The sequence below is a fragment of the Martes martes genome (genome assembly GCF_963455335.1).
Source record: "Martes martes genome assembly, chromosome: 10".
In the NCBI taxonomy this organism is placed as follows: Eukaryota; Metazoa; Chordata; class Mammalia; order Carnivora; family Mustelidae; genus Martes; species Martes martes.
This window is the reverse complement of record NC_137898.1, coordinates 30,210,352-30,230,953: the sequence shown is the minus strand read 5'-3', so window position 1 is coordinate 30,230,953 and position 20,602 is coordinate 30,210,352. Positions and strand designations below refer to the sequence as shown.

General features: G+C 42.7%; 1 protein-coding gene across 4 annotated transcripts in view; it reads left to right on the top strand.

Annotated features, from left to right (window-relative positions):
• KIAA1549L (KIAA1549 like) overlaps positions 1–20,602 on the top strand; it is a gene marked incomplete at both ends in the record, with an annotated part of 252,816 nt that overhangs the window by 119,496 nt on the left and 112,718 nt on the right. The gene's annotated exons all lie outside the window — the stretch shown is intronic.

Here is a 20,602-nt window from a genome sequence, read left to right as displayed (position 1 = left end):
TATTGGACTCAGGCTTCTGAGATGTTCACCAGAAAGACGAGAGCTCCTAGAACAGGGGCAGGCAGCTGTGAAAGCTGAGGTGTGCTGATGCTAGAGAGGATGTGGACATAGCCAGAGAGGAGAGGGAGTCTGCGATGCTTATGAAAATCACCTACGGCATGGAGATGTGACAGCTCTGAGCTTCTGGTGGGTAAGAAACCAGCTGAAATGAGTGCTGATCCTCTGAGTCAAGTGTGGAGCTTTTTCATGCATGGATAACCTTGACCCTAAAGAGTCTGACTCAGTAGGTCTGGGGTGGTTGCCCTCAGAAGCTAAGCCAGGTTTTGGGAATCATCAAGATGAGAAACAGGAAAGAAAACAATTGGGAGTAGCATGGCACTGTGTTAAGAGCATTGGCTCTAGAGTCACATAGCCCAAGTTCAAGTCCCACTTAGGCAAATCACCGCTGGAAAACCCATTTCCTGCCCTCTTCCCAGGTGTGCTTTGTTAGACCTCAGAACCTGGAAAACTAAAAATTACTTTTCCAGGGCTCTCCTACAGAGAGGGTTCTGGATGTGAGCTAGGGTCAGCCAATTGGAGGTACTTCCGTGATACCAAGAATCAAAGGCTACACTTCGGCTATGGCTCTTTCTCCAGGAGAGCAAAGGCATGGCTGTGTTGGCTGCTTTTCTACAGCATCCTGACTCTTCGGGTGTGTTCTTGGAAGCTTAAGCCATTCCTTAATCCATTTATTTATTATCCTTGGTAAACCCCTTCCTGCTTATGTTGGTTTGTCTGCAATGGAAGTCTAGTTGATACATGGGGACAATAATATCTGAGTCAAAGTGTTGTTGGGAGGATTAATGAGATAATGTATGATAAATATCCATAAGTAGCTGGACTCTGTAAAATTAAATACTTTTCAGAAAGAAACAAGACCTCCAGCTAGAAGACACTGGAGGAGACTTTTGGAGGATTCCCTGTTGATCAGGGAATCGGTCATGCGGTATCTCTGAGCATCTGTGCGCACTTCCATCTCAACGTTGAAATTCATGGTTGCCCAGGTGAATCGAAGCTCTCTGGTCCTTCATAAAACACAAAGCCTTGGCACCCAAGACGGATGATTGTAAAATCTAAGTCCCAGATACACACTGGTGTTGGAGTGTTCTATAGAGCCTGTCTGTGGACTCTCCTTGCGCTGATGGCAGAGGTCAAGAACACAGACTCCAGAGTCAACTTTACAAGTTCATATGCCTTGTCTCCCTCTCTAGCTTAGGTTGTAACTCTTACCTGCTCTGCTTTCAGCTCTCTGAGCTCAGCTTTCCCACCCGTAGAATGAGGGTATGAGTATCTCCCTTAGCATTGCTGTGAGGCTTGAATGAACTAATGCATCTGAACGACTCAGCCTAGCCAGGTACGGTGCAAGTACATACATCATAAATGTTAGCTACTGGAAGGCTGAGAATGATCCTTTACCCAGAGAGCTTCTTCTAAGTAAGAAATATGCCTGGGTCTTTTTCACAAGCTAGTTAGCCATTTCTCGTGGATAATCTTGATAATGTACAGCTGTAGGTCTAGGCCTATCTCAGAATATTCTGATTTTAACATGGTAGATGATTTGGCACAATTCCATGGCTGGATCGTTTAGTTGGTTTTATTATTGCGAGAAATCTTCACTGAAGGATGATCCGATTTAGGTTTAAAAGTAGACGAGAAGGGTAGATATCCTGGCATTTTTCTCAGAGTGACTAGATGCTTGCCAGTTTAGTGGATGGGGATAATAATTATGCTACAGTGGCATCATTGTTATTTTTTTTAATAAACACATTCAGACTTTTGAATTTAGCCAGCATTTTGTTAAAATATTTACCTTCCCATGCTGCAGTGATGGTCATGATTAATGAATATTATAGCCATTTTTTTCCAGACCATCTGGTTTATTTCTGTGTCATTAATATTCCAAAGAAAGGAGGTTCAATGCAAGGAACTGGTTCTGCTTCGTGAAGCTATCCAGAGAGACCCAGGTTCTTTGCTCTCACTGTTCAGCAATTTCCTAAGATGTGCTCCTTGTTTATACAGTAGAAGCTGGCTTACCAGTTATGTATCTTCTGTCCCAACCCAAAAGAAGGGTATGCAAGAGTACAGGGACAGCATCTTCTTTTTCTTTGTAAGAAAAGAACCTTACTTTTGTTCACATTCCTTTGGTGAGAACTTAGTCAGATGGTCACACCTATCTGCAAAGGATAGCCAATCTTATAAAAAAATTTTTATTTAGGAGCGCCTGGATGGCTCAGTTGGTTGAGTGTCTGCCTTTGGCTCAGGTCATGATCCCGGGATCCTGGGATCAAGTCCTGCATCGGGCTCCTTGCTCAGCAGAGAGCCTGCTTCTCCCTCTGCCCGCTGCTCCCCCTGCTTGTGCGCTCTCTATCAAATAAATAAGTAAAATCTTTAAACAAAATTTTATTTATTTATTCTTAAAATTCCATTATAATTAACATACCATGTTATATTAGTTTCAGGTTTACAATATAGTGATTCAGCAAGTACCCAGTGCTCATCACAGTAAGTGTACTCTTAATCCCCTTCACTTTTTTCACTCGTTCCCTCCCCAACCGTCAGTTTGTTCTGTATATTTAAGAGTCTGGATTTTTCTTTGTCTCTTTTTTTTCTTTGTTTGCACATATGAATGAAATCATATGGTATTTGTCTTTCCCTGAGTCACTTCTTTTTTAAAAACTTTATTCATTTATTTATTTGAAAGAGAGCACATGCACGTGGGCACTCAAGCAGGGAGGGAGCAAAGGGGGAGGGAGAGGGACAAGCTGACCCCACGCTGAGTGGGGAGCCAACGCAGGGCTTGATCTCTCAACCCTGAGACCATGACCTGAGCCCAAACTGAGAGTTGGGCACTCAACCAACTGAGCCACCCAGGTGCCCCTCTCTGCGAGACTTATTTTACTTAGGATCTCATGTAATTATACCCTCCCTCTCCATCCATGTTGTTGCAAATGGCAAGATTTCATTCTTTATTATGACTAATACTCCATTTGTGTGTGTGTGTGTGTGTGTGCGCCATTTCTTCTTTATCTCCTCTGTGGCAGGCTCTATTCTAAACCCTTTTTATTTATTTATTTATTTATTTGACAGAGAGAGAGAGAGCATGAATAGGCAGAGAGGCAGGCAGAGAGAGAGGGGGAAGCAGGCTCCCCGCTGAGCAGAGAGCCCGATGCAGGGCTTGATCCCAGGACCCCGGGATCATGACCTGAGCTGAATACTCTAAACCCTTTTAACATTTTGTCTCTTTCACTTCTTACACCAACTATGTGAGGGAGGTAGTTCATAGGTGAGAAAACTGAGGCACAGAGAGAGGTAAAGTGACTTGCCCAAGGTCACACAGCAAGTATATGTAGAGCTGGGATTTTCATCTGGCCTGTCAGATCGCAGGGCTCACATTCATGCCCACTGAAACTGGAAAGAAAAGAGAGAGGGGGACAAAACCTGAAAGTCCATTGCACAGAGTAGAGAAACCTGAGCTTGTGCAACCTTCATCTGGGTCTCACCTTGGCCCTGGCCCCTACAGTGTTTCATTGATAATGTGGTGCAGTTGACCTCAGGACATGAGGGACAGAGGACAGAAGGACAACCTTCTCCCAGGCTCTCCCCATACAGTGGTCGGAAGTGTCAGCTGGGAATATTTCCTTTCAGACTCTAGATTTATAATAAAATCTTAGCAAGCATCTTTAAGAAAAAGTGAATTTCAGGTGTTATGAGGTATTTGGGACTACAAAAATGGGTAAATGGAAATAAAGTAAGTATTTCCAACTCAGTAGAAGATTCCCTGGTAGAGAAGTGGAATCTTATATTGGAGATGTAGGAGTTTTTCCTCACAAAGTTGGGTGTGGTGGTGGTTTGCAGTTGTGGATAAGGCTTGGATGGTGAAGCCTTTGGTCGCTACTGACATTTGCATGAGCTGAATCAGAGATGGGGATTTTCCTGGAAGGCTGCAGAGGGTACATCCCAGGAGAGGGTACATCTGGGCTTGGTGAGAGAAGAACCATCATACCAAGGGCTGACCAAGTTCCTATTCTGTCTCTGCCCTTCTGTCCCACTTTCTTTGCCCCACACCTTCTCTCATTTCTGCTTCTCTCTCTGTCTTCTCCTTTATGTTTCTCTGGGTCCATGGTACTTTCTCTGGTACAAGTAGCCAACGTGAAGTGGCAGCATGGAGTCCAGTGTCCCACACACAACCAACAGAAGAATCTGTGGTCCAGCCACGGCCTGATTGGAGCAAGGCCAGAAGTGAAGGATATCCCCTGGGCCTGGTGTTCACACTCGGGCCAGCTGGCAATAGAGGATGGTAGTGAACCATCTTAAAGTTTTTAAAAGAGAATATTTTGTAGAGAAGGGGCTGTGTGCTGGACAGATGTTCCAAAGGTGTCTTCCACAGCTGGATAAAATGGCCATATATGAGTCATTTACCTTGTACAAAACCCTCTACTGTCTGAGAGTGGAAATCAGGACTGCCCCAACTGTTCTGAATAATTTTATTTATACCCCAGTCTAAAGCTTCTGGACAGATAGGTGTCCAAGGAGGTAAACAAAGGGAAATGAAGCTACAGCTCTCTCTGCACCAGTGACAAAGGCACCTCGCTTAGAAAGTGGAGTTTACTGAAAGACTTACAACCTGGAAGATGCCGGAGGTTTATCTCCTTAGAGATTAAACCATTAAACATGGTTTTGGAGTCAGCTAGTGGAAGAATACACTCAGCAAAACTAGATGAATCTAAACTAAAAAACTAAACTAAAACTAAAAAAAACTAAACTAAAAAAATCTGAAACAATGAAAAATTTAGTCTGGAGAATTAGTTTACCAGAATGTGTGGCGGATGCCACAGAACGATCAACGCTTTTTACAGATCTCCATTGTCAACGCTGGCCTTGGTGACATTGCCAGTGGGTTTCCCCTCACTGTTCTCATTTTCTGTGCCAGATTTGGAGGACTTCACTGAAAATCTACAAAATCTACAAAAATCTACAAAAGTGAATTATCTTTTAGAAGAGTCCATTTCTCCTGACTTGATATCATTTTGCGTTTGTACAAGGAGCCTGTGGAGTAGTCTTTCAACAGGCTTTGCCCAAGCACTTGCTGGTGCTTTACTTAATCACAGTTTTATGAACTCTTTGTACGCCACCAGCAAATTTTATGGCTCTAGAATCTTGCTCAGGAGACAGACACTGATTTTTCCTGCAGTTGATTTTAAAGGCTTTACCATCTGGGATTTTTAGTAACTTGTAAATAGCAAATGGCTGCCATGTTTTCAGGATTTTGTTGCCCAAACTCTAGATTGGTTATGTGGGAAATGCGTGGTAATAAATAAATAATGTAAATTTGTTTCACTTTGATCTGTGGAGCTAATGGTCAAAATAGATGTTAATAACCGATATCTTATTAATTTGATTTCTTGCCCAAATGCTTAACTTAGTGGATAAAAGGAAAATGTTACTGTATTAATTTGGATTTCCTAAGAACGTTTGACCCCTGATAAAATACCATTTCTCATCTTCCCCTCCCTTACAGCAGTGTTACTACATTCAGAAAATGGAAACCAAGCAGGGTTTAATTGACTTAATCAGGAGTTATATTTGCTTGCAAGGAGCAGAATGCACCTGAACTAAAAAGCCTTCTATTTTGGAAAGCATTCAAGGGTCTCTCATGGAACCCAGTGGTTGGAGTACGGCTGAGTCTGCCTAAAATGTGGAACTGGAGCAGCTAATCTCTCTAAGTTTCTCTCTTGTGAGTGTCACACTTGCAAGTCATCTCATCTCTTCTGTTCTTCTCTCTTTCCAAATCAGCGTTCTTTGTTGTGGCATGTATGTGTACCAAACATGGCTTCCTGTCTTCTGTCACTTCCCTAGGCAAGCATCCAACAGGGAATGACAAGGTCTCCAGGTCCCACTTTTCAAATTCCTGGGGAAAAGTTCAGTTAGACCAGATTGGACCAGTTATCCATTCCTGGTCCAAGCATCTGTGGTCAAGAAGCCACAGTCATGTGATGAGCAGCCTTCTCAGCTGGGGCTATGAGAGCTGATGCTCAGAGATAGAGAGGGGGCAGGTGATACAAAGAGGTTCTCTCAGGTGGGTGGTGAGGAGGAAATCATCAGTGTCCTTGATTCACCAGCTGTGGAAATGGCTTATTTGCATCCCACCGACAGCCTGGAAATGATGTCTGTTTCCTGGCCCGTGTCTGTGAATCCTGCTGATTTCTTTCTGTTTTTCCTTTGGTCATACTTTCACCTTCTCCCTTTTCTTCTCCTCCTTTAATTTTTTCTCCTTCTCAGTCTCTCAGTTGATGCTTCAGAAAAGTAACATGATATGTCTGGTGGTGGAAAGAGCTCTGTCAGAGGGAACCCAAGAGCAGCCTCTCATTCACACTTTCTCAGTGCTAGACTTTGGTCAAGTCACTTAGTCACCCTTGGGCCTGGTTTCATTTTCTGAAAACAAATGGACCTAGGCTAGATGCTGGGAGAAACCTTAGAGATCACCTTTTCCAGGATGCTAAATATTTGTCCACTTGGCTGTCATTCCGCAAGTGCAGCACCCATAGCAGACATTACTAATTGATCCCAGCATGCTTCCCTGCTGATTCAGGACTGCCTTTAGAATCCTCCACAACAGGTCAGGCAGTCCCTGCCAATCAGATGTAGGCAACCAACCTTTGAGACGTGACTCATTAGCCATCTCTGAGCAAGAAATGGAGGCCCAGATGTCTACCATCTTTCCTTCCTCATACTTTCCTTAGGGAGAAGGGATATGTGAAGCCATTATTCCTAATTCCCTGAAATTTTAAAAGACAACATAATAAAAGCCCTCCTCTGCCCTTTTCTTCCCAATTATTCATTCTTTTACAAAAACTCTTCTTAGTTCCTGACCTAAGTCCAGGCCAGCCTTTAATTTCTCCTGTGGCTGAAGAATCGACCGCTCTTTCAGCAAAGATGAATCAGCCATGTTTGTCTGGAAGCCTCAGAATTCGCCTGGCTCACTTTGCAACTGTGTGGTGGCAGGCAACAGTGAGAGTTATTTTACTTTTTGAAAATATGTTTTCTGCAGTTATATTTGGACTAGAAAAAAGATCCTTGCAGTCTCAGCTCAAATTACACTCAATGTTCCTAATTGCTGTTACCCTCAAATATGATAGTGAGTGAGGTCACATCTTCAGTTTACATTTCTCATCTATATTTACAAATGACACAGCTTTGGAACATCTGCTCTGCCTACGGAGGGCTCATTTTTGCAGATGATGCAGCTGTAATGGCTGCTGGCACCATTGTTTCCTCGACGACGATGCTAGGAAACATCTCTTCCTTTCTGCCTTTCCTGCTGGTTGCTGTTTTTAAAGTTGCCTTCTGGAGTTCATTTTTCCAGGAGAGATGGGCTTAAACTTCTAAGGCAGCATATTTTTATTATTTCTGCCCAAAGCCTTCTTCTGCGAATAGTTACTGATGGCAGTCTCCCCATGGCAGCCCCACCTTATTATATAACAGCTCTGTAGGTAGGGAAGCTATAGGTCTAAAATAAAGGAGACAAATGTACAACCTTTGCAAAGCTCAGACCTGGGATAAAATCTGTATCTCTAAGGCATAGGTACCTTGGTGTTCATAGAGAACATGGCCATCATTTTATTCCTCTTTGGAAAGGGGTACTGCTCTGGATGAATGAGGAAGAGTGGGGGTGTGGTTCATACAGACAACGTTTAAATGCTTTCCTGTTGTCGTTACTGACTTCCATTTTAAAGTATGATAAGTTAATAAAAGAGCAGACTTAAATATTTTCATTTCTGGAACCAATGGTCCAGTTAAAGGAAATGCAGAGGACAGAGGAACATGCTGAATTCCACCATGAGCGTGTATCGGCCCAGTGCAAACTGTGCAAACACAAGTTCTTCATCAGATAGGTTGTAAGCAAACAGAAGGAAAGGAGAGGGAAATCTGGAGATTAAAAGACACTTAAAAGACATGACAAAAGAAAAAATTGTTGTTGGGTAAGATTAATCTATGTCTAGGGGGATAAAACTATTTGAAAATGATTTCTTGACTTAAGCCATGTCACAATGAATGGGCTCTTACCGATGGCTTGATTTTGCCCTCTTGTGTTAGAGATGAGGAACATGGGGCCCAGTCAGGCAAGGCGATTTGCTCCGTGTCTAAAAGGGAGCAGGTAGGAGAACCATGATGGGACTCCAGAACTCCTGGCTCATGCGTGAAGCTTCTACTACTTCCCCTGAGTATGATCTTTATCATACATTAATTGTATCTTTGAGTTCATTGACATAGATAAAATCACAGCAGAGTTGACTACATCTTGGAGACTCTTTGTGTTAATCTGCTCTGTTAATTGCTTTTCAAGCAGATTGGCACTGGTCTTGTCCTGTGTAAAGTGGTCTATAAGCCCAGGAGCTGTAACATTCCCTGATTTATGGATTCACAGAATAAAGTTAGTCTTTTGCTTTCTAGTTGCTTTGACATTATATAGTTAGTTTCATTGTTCAGCACCATTAAAATGCTCTAAGGTTGCAATTAAAGCTATAAAATAATCTTTACTTTTGTTATTAAATTTCATTTTTTCCCAATAGTTCTGGCACTGATTTAAATTACATATTTTCACACATGTAGCACTTTTTCTTGGGGAATTCATTCTTAAGTAGACTGGCTGTTTTGAAAAGAGGGAACTGCCTGATATAAATCCTCAAATTTTGGAATAAAGACATGTGTATCACTACCACACAAGCAATTCAGCCAACAAATTCACTTTACTGAAATAGGTTTTGGGTTAAATTATTCAATATTTCCATCCAGTTCGGGAGAAAATAGATCTTAATGGAGGCTATATAATATGCTATATTATGCTACAGTGACATGTTTGTTATTATTGATTATTTTTATTTTTGAAAAGAGCCAGGATTTGAGGCTCAATTACAAGTAATTAACAATCCAACCAATGTGCCACAAGAAACATTTAATTCTTCTTGGTATTTGTAAGAAGTCAACAATACATGCCACTAATTCACTGGCAGTGGTTCTTACAATTATTTACTGTGAAAATAATAGCACTAACCATTCAGGGTGGAAGATAGAAATGTATGTTATTTATCTGGAGGATAATAATGTACATTTTAACTTCAAGAAGCTATGGATTTAAATTTATACTGGAGCCAGAGGTGTGGAAAATTGTAAGCTAGAGAAACTCTTGACTTCAAGAGATCTTTTTTATTTTTTAAGATTTTTTTTAAAATTTATTTGAGAGTGAAGGAGAGAGTAAGAGAGAGAGAGAGAGCGCAGAGGGAGAGGGAGAAGCAGTCTCCCTACTGAGCAGAAAGTCCATAGTGGAGCTGGATCTGAGCCAAAGGCAGACGCTTAACCTACTGAGCCTCCCAGGGGCCCTCTGCTGGTATGCCTTTTCTTTACCATGATGATCCAAGATGGTAGGGATAGGCGTGCTCGGCAGTTGGGTGTTTGGTGTGTCCCGCTGTCCTGCTTACAGGTCAACTGGAATTTAGAGTACCCTGAGTTGCTCTGGTTTTTATTTTCCTACCTGTGGTTCCAAATACCCCACTGTGCCTGGGTGGGAGGCCTGTTTCACCTGCTATTTAATTTGACACTTAAAATTAACCACCACAAGCATCTTCCTGATAGTAGTGTTGTGAGGATGAAATGTGTTCATATTTGTAAACAGGACAGAAGTGGACTACAGGAAACATTTAGGAAGTGCTAGTATCTGGCACACAGTAGGTACTCAGATTAATGAAATGAGTGTAGGGAGGATAAGTCTCACATCTGTGGTAGGGTACTTTTATTGCGGACTCTTGTCTTTCACACAAATGGCAGTTACACAGACACACACGTGGCATGTCCCCCCCTGCCAACCAAATGGTGTGCAGTCTGTCCTAGGCTCCTCCTGGACAAGATTTGAATCTGTTCTGGGTAGGCCAGGTGGGGAGAGCACCAGCATTCTGCTTTCCTTTTATGGGCACCCCGACTTCTGAGCCAGATATCTCATCTGTTGTTAGTCACAGATTGTCCTGGTGTCGAGAAGGATGAAGGAACATCCATTGCCAGTGCTGAACAATTATGTTTAACGATTTGGGTTATTACTAGATAAACCAAGGCACGGGGAGATAGAAGTGAAACTTTTCTTGATGGAATAAATTTAAACTTAAAATAGGTAGATCTTACCATTCTATACCAAATGAGAGAATATGTAGTCTCAGAAACTTCTAAATTATAGAATTAAAAAAAAAATGTTACCTTGGTATGACGACATATGTAAACACTAGACCAAACAATTTGTGAAATTTACTTGCTATGAACATATTGGCTGTCTTTTTGGGTTTTGGCACTTCTGAAGGATTTGAAAATTATTTACTTAGAATAAATATTTTCTTCTTTTTTACCTTAAAGGTGGTTAGTTTAGTTGTTATTCAGTCCTAATAGAGTTGGTTGATGATTTCTTTTTTTATTTTAAGTTGTTTTTTTTTTGACAGAGAGAGATCACAAGTAGACAAAGAGGCAGGTAGAGGGAGAGGGGGAGGCAGGCTCCCGATAATTTCTTTTTATAAACATCTGAATTAACAAATTCTGGTAGTGATATTCATAGCTAATGAATATCACTTATGTAATAGTAAAACTTACATCTATATCAGTCATCAATTAATATGAATTAAAGATGAATAATAATATTTGACATTAATAGGGGCAGCATATTCTGCTTCTTGGGCCCCAACAGACACCTGCAGAGATTCAAAGTTTAGTTGTATCAGTATCCATGGGGTGTCACACAGCCTTCCCAGTAGAACATTTTTCTTGTATGTCTCCAGTCAAGGGGGAAGACAGTCCAGCTGCTGATATTATCATTTTACCTAAATCAACTTAATACCCCAAAAAGACATTAGAGCCGGTCTGTATAATGATGGTCCCTTACATTTGTTACACAGAACTTTACAGATCTCTTAGTACTCAGCCTTATGCGGTCTCAAGGGATGAACATCAGTAGAAGAGTCCATGAATAAATCTGATGAAACAGACAGTGAAACAGGCCAGGCCAGCTGTGTAATTTCAAAGAGCATGTTTTCAGATTCCAGGATGGGTTTAGTCCTCTGGTCAGTTCTTCTTTGGTTTTTCTGCATCTGAAATTGCTCAAGGGCAATGACTTTATACCCTGAAAGGATTTCAAGTTAGAATTCCCCCAAGGTGTTCTTCAGAGCGGTGGTTCCTTGGGATAGTAGTTGGTATCATGCAGAAAAGAAAAAGAAGAAAGAGTTCCACAGTCAACTCGTTTGGGGATTTTCTAGATTAAATATAACATCTATTTACTGTAAGTCTTTTGGAGACTTTGGAGTCCTTGTCTGCACTGTGAATCTCTTGGAAGAGATTTCCTAAGCTATTTTGAATACAAAACCCTTGTGCCCTCAGAGTGTCTCGTGGAACCAATATTTATGGGAACAGTTGTTGGGACATGGTTTCCTTTGCTTGTTCTCAGTTTTAGAGACGTTCAGTTTGTCTGGATGTCCCTAATACGGGACTATTGTCTTTTCAATCTAACAAAATACTCTGGAGATGCAAAGTGAAGGGGAAGGTCTCTGCCTATCATGAATAACAATGAGATGACACAACGTTGGGGTTGCAAATAATAACCTTTAGGAAAACACTGAAGAGAGCTGAGTTTGGCCTAGGATTATACTGTTTGCACCTCAAATGCAATGAAAAGTCTTAACATTCTCTTTTTGTGTCTAGTATGTTTTGTGCAGTGCTTGTATGCTGTGTGGACTGTCATGGACTTTATAAATTTTTGAGTTATTAATAGATCATTTGTGCATTAAATGATTTATCATTATATATATACATACATTTTTTATAAAATTGCATGTATGTGATCCTGGAGTATACTTGGGTTTCTACTTTTTACTGTAATCTTTTCCTCCCCCCTCCCCCACATTTTTGCTTGGCTGCCCTGCATTTATTTACATTTTTGATTATTGTTTGTCTCCTTAATATATCTTTTTTTGGATTTTGATATTAAAGCAGTACTGGTTTCATAAAATGAATTGGGGATGTTTTCATATATCTCAAAGGCCTGAATTAGTTTAATAATGTTAGCATCACCTTGTTTTTTTTAGAAGGTAGGTAGAACTCAGCCAAATATTTCTGGTCCTGGTGCCTTTTTCAATAGTGCCTCCTTTTTCCAATGTTAATTTGTTTCAATTGCTCATTTCTGCGTTAATTTGGGTTATGAAAGTTATTCCCTTATATATGTGTATTCTGCCTCTGCCTTCTCCTCTCAGCATCTCAGCCCTCGCTGTAGTGAGATTCTCATGCCCGGTTTGTAAGCAATCTCAATGGGAAAGTGTTTACTTTGCAACTGTGCCGAGTAAGTCATTTCAAAAACCACATGCTTGATTGTGGGAATAAGCAGACTTCAGGGGAAAAACCCAGTACAGAGGTTCAGTGAGCCTTTACTAATGCCAGGAAAGCCCGGTGGATCACCCGGCACTCATTGCAGAATTACAGCTGGAGACAAGGGATTCACTGTAAGAAACGTGAACCGCCCCTGAGAAGTTTGAGTAAGTTTATCGCGAAGTAGGAGTATAATCATTTCCTGTTACCATAGTTTAGAAAAAAAGGCATGACTCTGAAACCTCTTAATTAGATTTTGTGCTCCCTGATGACCATGATGGGAAGTAACATTGTATTGACTGCTGACCACATACCAGGGTGTGTTCCAAATATTCCACGTGGGTTAATGCCATTCAGCCTCAAGACGACCCGTGAGACAGAGATTATTACTACACGCATCGTGTGAGGGGCAAACGGGCACAGAGAGGTCTGTAACTTGCCTAAGTTGGCACAGCTGGAACAAGGCAGGTGGACTGTGAACCCAGCGGCTCTGATTCTAGATCCCAAACCCTTCACGGGGACACCTGACCGCCTTCCCAGTAAGGGTTACAGTGTGTTCATCTGCTTAAGGGAGGGACTATCTGAGAAAAGATTTGGGGGTTAAATGGCTAAGTGATTGAGCAAATAAGGGAGGTAATTGGCTATAATTCTGAACAGAAAGGAGAAAGTACTCTAATAGAGCTAAAAATGACGAGTTGTGGAAACAGTGATATCTTAATTATGAGACTATCACTCAGGAGCAGTTTACATTTACATTTTCAACATGGGGTGAAGTCCAGTAATACGCCTTTTGCCCAACTTTCTAAGGCCCTACTACTGCTTTCCAGTTGGCTCAGACTTTCCTACATCTCCAGTCTTTCTTGTCTAATGATTAAAATGGTTTCAACTCCCCTTAGGGCTGTTAGAATGAAATAGCAAAAATGAATGGGAAGGTTTGGAAAAGTTTGCTGATAGGATTATCCTGTTTTGGAGGATCAGTTTTTGGTGCTTAATCGAGTTTTCGAGTTTTCGATGGTTGGGTTTAGGCTGTCTAAACAGTGGGGTGAGGTTCTGTTTTTATTTTTGTTTTTGTTTTTTCAAAGAGAGTGTGTGAGTGGGGAGGGGCAGAGGGAGAAGGAGAAGGAGAATCTGAAGCAGGCTCTGAGCTCAGCCTGACAAAGTGCTCAACACAGGGCTCGATCTCACGACCCTGAGATCATGACCTGAGCCGAAATCAAGAGTTGAACGTTTAATGGACTGAGCCACCTAGGCACCCTGGGGTGAAGTTTTTAAACTTATAAATGACCTTATCAGAAAGAATCAGGATGATGGCAGAGTGGAGGGGAAGGAGAGAGACCCCAAGTCACATTAATTTACTTCTGATGCAGATGGTGTTCAAGTTAGATGTGGGTGGTGACCTTGTCCATAAGAGAGGGTCACTACATCTGTCCCACCTGCCACAATGTAATTATGATGACAGAATTGGGAGGAGATGAGGCTATTATTTATAAAACTGAAAATGTATAAATAACCTATATTTTTTTTTAAGATTTTTTAAAAATTTATTTGACAGAGAGAGAGAGTGAGAGCAGGAACACAAGCAGGGGGAGTGGGAGAGGGAGAAGCAGGCTTCCCGCCAAGCAGGGAGCCCGATGTGGGACTCAATCCCAGGACTCTAGGATCATGACCTGAGCCAAAGGCAGACGCTTAACGACTGAGCCACCCAGGCGCCCCAATAACCTGTATCAGGAGTCAGTTAAACAAATTATAATACCTTGTCTTACCGGGAAAAACATGCAGCCTTATCCAATATGAAAAAATGCCTTAAAATAATGTAAAATGACCAAAAGCAGGTACGAAGTTGAATGTGCAGTGTGATCACAGGTCTGAAAACACATAAACCAAAGCTCTTCCAAGAATGAAATCTAGAAGTACAGTTCATCACAGGGTGAACTGTGGTTTCTCTCGACACGGTGGGACATGCCGGTGGCTGGCGCTGAGGGATGTGTGGGACTCTTTTCCTTCAACTTTTCCATTGTTTCTAAAGTTTCTGTAATGATCACATAAAGTGAGACTTTTAAAAAATGAAAAAGAGTAAATCAAAAAGGGGAAATTCAATTTTATTTTTAAACCTGTTCACAAAGGATTTGAAAGCAATATATATACATATATGTGTATATATATATATTTTTTGTTTGTTTGTTTGTTTAAAGAAAATTGCTATGAAAGAGCTTCGATAGTTAAGAAGCTTCTGTGGAAGCAATAAACACAGCCTTCTATTTGCTGGCATCGCTTCAAGGAGTGGCAGTCTGATTGTGTTTAACCGGCACATTGAAAAAGCCCCAAAGAGAAACCGTGTCAGGAAGAATGTCCCGGGCGCCACACTTCAGAACCGTGGGTCTGGGGCAGATGCTTCCACAGAGCGGTGCTGCTCGGTTCATCTCTGTTGACCTTCTGGGAATCGAGGTCTCAGTGGTGTAGAGCTATGCTCAGTAATGTTTGCCAAAGCAGCACGGAAGGGAGACTCGGCCTCACACTCAGGAGACACACTCGGGCTGCCATGTGGGCTCCAGACTGTGGGGGTCCCTCTGGGAGGACAGAGCCCACTCTGGACCTGGTGATGGAGGAAGAGCCATTCCTTCCCACACAGAGCGGACAGCTTTGGGTCTGAAGTCAGGGGGCATGAGTCATATTTGTCTGTAGGGTAGCTGTCCATATGACCTTGGCCAAGCCAGCTTTTAACCTCCCTGGGGCATGGTTTCCTTGCATGTAAAATTGAGGTAAGAACTTTTATCCTCTACCTCCCAGGTACTGTGAGGAACAAGGTGGGATGAGGGTATGACAAGATTCTGCAAACCATAAGGAGATCCATGGTCGTGTGGGATTATGACAGTGCACAATCTGCAAGGCATTTCTGAGTTTTGACTAGCATCCGAGGCCTCTAAGGAAGTCCATCCATGCCTATGCTGGACTAAACAAGTAATAATAACAAGAACAATATCAATAATAGCTAGCGTTTTGGGAACACTATGTACCAAGCACTGTTCTAAGGACTTTACATGTATTACCTCATTTTAAAGCTGTATTTGTTTATTTTAAAGATTTTCTTTATTTATTTGTCAGAGAGAGAGAGGGAGAGAGAGTGAGCGAGCACAGGCAGAGGCAGAGAGAGAAGCAGGCTCCCTGCCAAGCAAGGAGCCCGATGTGGGACTCGATCCCAGGACGCTGGGATCATGACCTGAGCCGAAGGCAGCTGCTTAACCAACTGAGCCACCCAGGCGTCCCAGTATTTGTTTATTTTAGAGAGAGAGAAAGAGCACGCACAGGGAGGGGCAGAGGGAGAAGGAGGGAGAGAGAAACTTTAGCAGACTTCTCGCTGAGCCTGGAGCCTGATGCAGGGCTTGATATCACGACCCTGAGATCGTGACCTGAGCCGAAATCAAGAGTTGGATGCTTGACTGACTGAGCCACCCAGGCCTCCCTGTATCACCTCATCTTAATACTTAAAACAATTTCATGGTAATGTAGTTACCATGAGGTAGGTACTGGAATAGTCCCCATTTTACAAATGAGGGAGAGGCACAGAGAGGATAAGTAACTTGTCCGGGGTCACACAGCTAGCAAATGGAGGAGCGGGATTTGAATCCAGACAGTTCGACCCTGAGGCCTGATAGAAAGCTGCTGGTATTTTTCTCTGACATACAAGGACGAGGGGTTTGGAATACTTGTTTATTAACTGGTTGTCTTAGTTTCTTGCATTTGAGAGCTGCTGTTGATCAGGTTTGCTTTTTTTTAAGTGTTGCAATTAAGAAAACCCGCTGGTGGGCAGTGAATGGGACAAAGCGGATGGCTTCGTGATCGTGGATGGCAAAGTGTCCCAGGCTGGCTGTGGGAAGGCCTCCTTCTCTTCAGTGTCTCCAGCAGGCAACGGAAGGAAGCGCTGAGCGGGAAAGGGCTATGACTACAGCCACCTTCCAGTAGTTGGAGGAAACCAGGAAGCCATCCAGGGCAGTGCTGGGAGGCCCTTGGATCTTGAATGGAGAATATTTCTTTTTTTTTTCTTTAATTTCTTTCTTTCTTTCTTTCTTTCTTTCTTTCTTTCTTTCTTTCTTTCTTTCTTTTAAAGATTTTATTTATTTATTTGACAGAGAGAGATCACAAGTAGGCAGAGAGGCAGGCAGAGAGAGAGAGGGAGAAGCAGGCTCCCTGCCGGGCAGAGAGCCCGATGCGGGGCTTGATCCCAGGACCCTGGGATCACGACCTGAGCCGAAGGCAGAGGCTTTAACCCACTGAGCCACCCAGGTGCCCCGAATGGGAAATATTTCTTAAGTAGGAGACTCCGATGACTTTGGAAAGGAGGGTCTCTCTTGGGGTCTGGGACAAAAACAGCCATGCACAGGAGACTGACAGTCAGAGGGACTGAAGAGAGAAGTTCAGAGCAGAGAAAAAGCAGCAGGGGAGCCTGACGTACGTATGGGCTTTTACGAGGTTCAGGTTTGTAGGCTATGCAGTGGGAATACTTCGAGCACACGGCCCTGGAGACCAGGTCTGGCATTCTGTGCAAGTAGTGGGAACGATGCGCTACCAGTGTGAAGGGCTTCGGGAGGACAGAGGCGCAAACAACTCATCGTTAGGCATCTGGGTGTTACCCGCGGGGGCTCGAGGTCCGGGGAGACTAGGGAGGCAGTTCTCACCATTTCTGACATTCTGCTTCCCAACCTGTCCAAGCACTTCCTAACCCCTTTTATGTTTCATTAGTTAATGAACTTCAGTTCAAGGGTAAGTTTAGCCCTGATGGGACTCCATGCAAAGGTTGGCTTGTCCCTACAATGAGTGATAACTTGTTTTTTTTTTTTTTATTTTTGTGGGGTTTCTTTAGAATGAGTGATATTTTTAACGTTCAGAAAGGATCGCTGGTTAGGGGCTTATGCAGGAGCATGTGGGACATATCATTGTTTTCTGTGCATTTTTTAACAAGACTGTTACCACAGTTTTCTGCAAAGAGTAGTTCAGGTTATTCTAAGTAGAAGAAAGTTAGGGGTTTTGGACAGGAGAAGGGGATGGATTGGAGAGTCAGATTTCATTAAGAAAAAAAGAATTCAGTAATTTGATTAGAATGATGTTGCTTCGGGGTGCCTGGGTGGCTCAGTTGGTTAAGTGACTGCCTTCAGCTCAGGTCATGATCCTGGAGTCCCGGGATCGAGTCCCACATCGGGCTCCCAGCTCCATGGGGAGTCTGCTTCTCCCTCTGACCCTCTCCCTTCTCATGCTCTCTCTCACTCTCTCTCAAATAAATAAATAAAATAAAATGGTGTTGCTTCTTTTTCTCTTTGAAAAATGGGACTTAAATCACTTCTCAACCTTTTGGTTAAGATCAAGTGAAAAATGGGACTTAAACAGAAGAATACAACCTGTTTCATAGCAACATTCCAACGTGTCTGTGTCTGATTCTGTTACTATATAACAGATTACCACAAATTTCTGGCTCAAAATAACATACATTAATGATTTCCCAGTTTCCATGGGCACAGTTTCTTTGGGTTCTCTGCAAGAGGTCTTACAAGGCTGCAGTTGTCTTGTCCTTTTGGCCGTGTTCTCATCTGGAGGCTTGGCTGGGGAAGGATCTACTTCCAAGTTCACTCAGATTGTTGGCAGAATTCATTTCCTTGTGGCGTCCGTAATTGAAGGTCCTAGCTTCTTGCTGGCTGTCCATGGGAAGCCATCCTCAGCTCTGAGAGGCTGCTCGTAGTTCCTGGAGACTGCCTGCAATTCTAGAAGTTGCCCGTAATCCTTTGCCACATGGGCTTTCCCAGTAGGGCCTCTCAATTCATCAGGCCATTAAGGAGAGCAAGTCTACTAGCAAGACTAAGTCTTAGATAATATAAACACAAGTGTGATATCCCATCACCTTGCCATATTCTGTTGTTTAGAATCAAGTCACAGGTCCTGCTCATACTCAAGAAGAGGGGTCACACAAAGGCATGACCACCAAGAGACAGGGATCATGGGAACACTGTAGAGTGTGTCCAATGTACTTCTATATCCATCCTATATCACACTTCTACTTCACTGCCTTTTTTGAGTGTTTTAAGCTTTCTGTAATTTGGTTTTGCCCTACTTCTCCTAACTTATTTTTTCCTTCTTAATAAATTACCTCTCCTTTCCCCCTAAAATTTTTTCTTCCCTTTCTACCCCTTCCATGATACATCGATTAATACAAATATATTTTATTTATTAACATAGACATAATTTTAAAATCTTGTGTATAAAGCAGAAATAATTTTCATTGAAATGAAGAGTTCTTAGCTGTGTTTTGTCTTCTGAATCCTTTTGAGAATCTCGTTAAAGCTATAGAGGTTCATTTCCCAGAAGTGAAGGACACAATCCCGTATCATTTGTTATTATTGCTGCATAGCAAACCACCCCTAGCTTAGTGTGGTAAAATAACTACCATTTTATAATGCTCATGGTTTCAGGAATCCAGATGGAGCACAGTGAGGATGGCTTGTCTCTGCCTCATGATTCTTGGGGACGCAGTAGGGAAGACTGAAACAGCCAGGGTGACTTGAATGGTTAAGGACTAGAATTACCTGGAGGCTTCTTGAGTCACGTGGCTGGTGCTTGGGCAGGGATGACTGGGAATCTTGGCTCAGCTGGGACTGTTGACTGGAGTACTTACATGGCCTCACCATGGAGCTTGGGTTGTTCACAGAGTCGTGGCTAGTTCCAGGAGGAAGAGTGAAGGAGTATATGGAGAACAAGCCTTCCAAAAGCTGTCTGGCCTTTTGTGATGGTAACCTTGGAAGTCACGTGGCATTGCTTCTGCCATACGGTACTTGGTTGAATGGTCTCAGGCCACTCAGCTCCAGGATGAGGAGACATAGACCTCACCTCTTAATGGGAGGCATACAGGAGAAATTGCAGCCATTAAAACACACACACACACACACACACACACACACACACACACACACACACATACACACTGACTCACACAAATACACAACATATTTAAAGGACTATATTATCTGAAAATTGAAAGAGATCATCAAGGATGGCCTATTTCAGTCCTATACCGTGGCTCAACTCCTTTTCACAACTTTCCAGCCATCCCAATGCCTGGACCACTGTGGGGGCAGAGAGGTTCCTTCTGTTCTCTCCTGTTATCCATGCCTACCACTTTCCAGTCTGTTCTGTTCTTCACTCCATAGCCAGAATGCTTGTTCCAAAACACAAATTTGCTCCTATACATCACCCATCTTCACCTACCCACCCCACTCCACTTCAAACCAGATTTCATAACTTCAGCTCCCCTTGGTTTGTTTCTGTCAGGTAGTTCTGAGGTTTTTAGGTAATGGAGAAAGCTCTCGAAGTAGATTTTCTTTTTTATTCTTAATTTAAAATATGACTTAAGGGCACTTGGCCACCTCTGGGGTCATGAACACCATCAACACTGCAGAACCATGGAAAGGGGGACCAGAGAATCGTCCGGCAAGATTATTTCTCTTCCCAAGCATGAAATTTCCAGCTTTCTGCTCAGTTATGTCCTTGCCTCCTTTCCTGTGGAGCTCACCATTTTGAGCCCCTCCCTCCTTTCCTTTCTACCTGCAGCTTTATACAGGAAATGTTGGTGCTGACAGTCTGAAGTCTCTGTAGGTGCTTGTAGTGACCCTGGGTCTTGTGAGGTATCTCTAGTCCTCCATTGGATGTGAATAGCTTATCTTTCAGAGAGGAAGACTTAGGGTCCTAAAAAGACATTTGCATCCAGACACACAGTTCTCTCATTTTGCATTTTGGGTTCTTGCATCAGGTTCATTTTGGTGTCATTGGCCATGGCAGGTGGTCACGTTGATCTTTGATTTTCTAGGTTGTGAGTTTCCCAGTCCAACCCTTGTAGGTGGTACAGAAAAAAAGATTTAAGATACACAGGTGTCTTCTGCATCTTTGCTCAAATATAACTTTATCAGAGCCTGTTGCTCACCATCCCTGCCCCGGAGGGTAGCTGCCGCATTTGTACCTGTGTAATGATATCATTGTCTGAATATGTTTTTTTTTAAAGATTTTATTTATTTATTTGACAGAGAGAGATCATAAGTAGGCAGAGAGGCAGATAGAGAGAGAGGAGGAAGCAGGCTCCCCGCTGTGCAGAGAGCCCAATGCGGGGCTTGATCCCAGGACCCTGGGATGATGACCTGAG